The following is a 4,230-nucleotide window of genomic DNA, read 5'->3' as shown; positions in this document are numbered from 1 at the left end:
GAAACATTCAGTCTTGGACAGGAGTACAATGAGTAGGGCACATTTCCTTGCATGTGGTCAACCCAGATTAGATCTCCAGCAAGCTATATTGTTCCTCGAACCCCACCAAGAGTGATCCTTGAGCTTAAAGCCAGGAGTAAACCATGAGTACTGCTGGGTATGGCCACAAACAAACAAACAAACAAACAAAAAACAGTCTTTTTCCAGTAAATAAAATATTTTATTTTTATTAGTTTTAAACTTCTGATTTTTTTGTATCTGGGTACACACCAAGTGATACTCAGTCTTTTCCTTAAGCAGTGATTGGAAACTGTTTTCAGCAGTGCTCTGAGGACCATATAGTGCTGGGGATTGAGTATGGGCATCTGCCTGCAAAGCACATGCTCCAGCTTATTGATTGTTTTCTATCGACCCAAGTACAGTATTTTTAATGCTTTTTGACAACTCTACTTAAAAATTTAAAGAATAATTTAAATTTAAATTTAGCTTAAATAATATTTTAATTAAAGATTTATTATAATTTAAATGCTGACATTATGGTCTTAATGTACACAATTATCTCACTTTACCACCACCAATGTGCCCAAGGTCCCTTCAGTTTGTATTCCAGTATGAAGATCAAGTATTTTATTTATTTATTTAGTTATTGTTCATCACTAATGAGTGGGATCAAGTCCAGATTATGAGCAATGAACTTGTCGTGAAGGACAGAGGAATTGGACCAACCTGGACCCAGTCAATGGGTCATTCTCGATGGTGAACTTGACATTCTTGTCTGTGAATTCCATGATGTACATGGTAGACTGGTTTGCGTATGGCATCACACCCGCCACCATTCTGGCATCCCACATCCAAAGACTTTAGTTTGGTTTTTGGGCTACAAGTGTTAGTGCTCAGGCCTTATTCCTGGCTTTGAGCTGAGGGATCATTGCTGGTGGCCTTGGGGGACAATATGGGGTGCCAGGGATTGAATCTGGGTTAGCCATGTACAAGACAAATGTCCATACCCGCTGTACTGTCACTCTGGTTTCCAGACTTTAAAAGAAATAAATGGAAACAGAGAGATGTGGGCTGAAGTGCATGCTTTACATAGCAGGAGGCTTAGGTTTGATGTCTGGCACTGACAGATGAGATTCCTGATCCCTGAGTAGGAAATACCCCATGAATACTTCTCGGTATGGCCCCCAAATAAACAAACAAAAGCCAAAGCAGGTATTGAATTTTGCAGATGCATTTTCACTTCAATAGCTCTTGTTGATGAACTCATATTTTTATCATTAGGTTATATTCCTCTCTGTTTCTAGCAGTTTTCTCTGCTCTTAAGTCTACTTTAATATCAATGATGTAACCATTCCCCGCTATTTAATTCTAAAATATTTCCACTATCCCCCAAAGAAACACCATATCCACTAGCAGTCATTTCCTATTCTCTATATCTCCTAGGTCCTGATAATCATGAGTCTATTTTTCATTTCTGTGGATTTGCTTATTTTGGCCATTTCAGATCAACAGTACCATAGAATATATAACTTATATATATTGTGTCTGGCTTGTGTCTGGCTTCTTTTATTTTACATGTTTTCAAGGTTTACCATTTTATTATCATGTATAAGTACTTCATCCTTTATTATGGCCAGATAATATTCTATTTAACTAAAATATTACATTTTAATTTATGTTAAAATGTTTTGGGGCCACACCCAGCAGTGCTTAGGAGTTACTCCTGGTGCCGCATTCAGGAATTAGTCTTGGCAGTGCTGGGGGTGGGAGTAAGAGTGGGGAATGGGCATGTAGGATACCTGGGATCGAACCTGTGTGTGTGTATGTGTGTGTGAGGCAAGCATGTGAGAATGTGAGGCAAGCACCTTACCCACTATACTATCTCTCTAGCCCCAATAAATCTCCTGAAGGATAATCTGTTTCCTTTTTTGCTATTATAATAGTTCTGTGGTAAACATTCATTCATATGTAAACTTTTTTTTTGTTTTTTGGATCACACCCAGCGATGCTCAGGGCTTACTCCTGGCTTTGAACTCAGGAATTACTCCTGGAGGTGCTCAGGGGACCATATGGGATGCTGGGAATCAAACCCGGGTCGGCCGCATGCAAGGCAAATGCCCTACCCGCTGTGCTATCACCCCAGCCCGTCATATGTGAACTTTTGTGTGGACATTTGTTTTAATTTCTCTTAGGTATACAGCTAGGAGTAGAATTATTAATTTATACAATTTTTCTATGTTGAACTTAAATTGATTTAATTAATTCCTTCTCTTTTTGTTATTATTGCTCCAATATCCTGGAGTCACACATTTGATTGCAGTGGTTGCTGTGGGTAGCACACTTGAGTTGTGGTGCTCACACATAGAGTTGTGGTGCCTATGTTTCCACATGGCAGTACCACCAGAATCGTGGTTGGAGGACACGTGGTGTTAGGGATTGTGGTGTTAGGGGGTTGAACTTGAGGCCACATTCTTGCAAGGTGGCACTTTGCTGCTGAGCTATTCCTGGGATCCATATATTTAACTTTTTGAGAAAAAATTTTTCCATTGCCACAGTATCACAGACGTCTCTGTGGACTAAAGTTGGATTCTTGTCTGCTTGTAAGAGATGATTTGAGAAGAGAAGATACTTACCAAAACTAGAGATTTTATTGATAAAAGGACATTCATGAAGGATTATCAGATTCCATTTAGGGGAATGAAGTCTTTTGCTCTCAGGTGTTCTTTTGTTTACTGATTTCAAAGGGTTTCAAAGGTCCCTGGGGTTGCTTCGTGTACCATTAGTTTGTTATGTGCTCACATTTGTTTTGTTCCCTGAATGTGTGTATATCTCTGACTGGTTTGCAGGTTGATGACTTCTCTTCGATTTCTTTTTTTTTCTCTTCAATTTCATCCCTTCCAAGTCCTTCCCTGGGTAATTTTGGTGGGACCCAGTAAGTTCCAGATTCAGTGTCAGACCATCCTGTAATGAGATAACTGAGGTAAGAGGCTATTTTGTTATATTTTACTTACTTTAGACTTAGTTCCCTGGCAATTCTCTAACAACTTCTCTCTGAGAGATTTTATACTCAAGATGCTTCTTGGGAGTCAGAGTGTAAATCTCTTTCTTCTGGAACTACTTTCTGTGGGAGTGAACATTGTTCTGCTTAGTAGAGGAGAAGTTTCTCTCTTTCTGGTCTAGGTGTTACATGTTCAGAACCCATTTACATCCCTGTTCCACCTTGAATTCAGTCAGAGGTAAAGTGAGTGATTATTTGAAATAGACAGGGGTTCAACAGAAGGCCCAATAACTTATTCACCACTGAACTGAGGGGAAGAATCCAAGGCAAGAAGGAGGAATGAACCAGCCAAGGCCTAGAGATGGGCATCACTCAGGACAACTGGCACAAGTGTTGTAAAACTGGGGACAAGAGGAAGCCTTACCACAAGAAGCAGAAGTATGAGCTGGGACACCTGGCTGTTCATACCAAGACTGGCCCATGCCACATACACACACAGTTTGAGTTTGGGGAGGCAACAAGAAGTACCATGTTTTGAGGCTGGACTTGTGGAACTTCTCCCGGGGCTTAGAGTGTTGTACTCACAAAAAAGGTTCATTGACGTTGTCTACAATGTATCCAATAATGAGTTGGTGCACACCAAAACCCTGGTGAAGAACTGCATCATGCTTATTGACAGCACACCATACCAACAATGGTATGAGTTCCACTATGTGCTGCCCCTTGGTTGCATGAAGGGAGCCAAGACGATTCTTGAAGATGCAGAGAATTTAAACAAAAAGTGATCAAAGAGAATTCAAAATAATTATGAAGAAATGGAAAGAATGCCAAAATTAGCCGTGTTATGAAGCAGTGTACCAGCAGGGTGAGCTTCTTGAATGCATCTCTTCAAGATCAGGCCAGTGTGGCCGAGCCAATGGCTATATGCTAGAGGGAAAAGGACTGGAGTTCTATCTGAGGAAAATCAAGGCCTGAAAAGGCAAATAAACCTTACTCTGCTCTTGGAATAATGTTCTTTATTGTTCTATGAAAAAAAGAATAAAGAATGGTTCTAAATATCTTCTGATCCTAAATCTCAGATTTTGGTGTCCTGGTCGAGCAGACTGTTGATGCCTTCCTGGGCCAGTATATATTGGTTGTAACAGAAATAATGTTTCTTCCTTAGGTAAAGGCAACAGCCTACCTGTCCAGCAGTTAACTTATCTAGAGCTCTGCGATTTTGCAGAACAATG

At 40.2% G+C, this 4,230-nt stretch overlaps 1 pseudogene; it reads left to right on the top strand.

Annotated features, from left to right (window-relative positions):
* Positions 1-3,359: 3,359 nt before the first annotated feature.
* Positions 3,360-3,985, top strand: LOC130036759 (40S ribosomal protein S8-like; annotated as a pseudogene).
* The last annotated feature ends 245 nt before the right edge of the window (positions 3,986-4,230 follow it).

Source organism: Sorex fumeus, unplaced genomic scaffold (assembly GCF_029834395.1).
Source record: "Sorex fumeus unplaced genomic scaffold, SorFum_2.1 ptg000065l, whole genome shotgun sequence".
NCBI lineage: Eukaryota > Metazoa > Chordata > Mammalia > Eulipotyphla > Soricidae > Sorex > Sorex fumeus.
The sequence above is the reverse complement of the archived record's forward strand: the minus strand, read 5'-3'. Positions and strand labels throughout refer to the sequence as shown.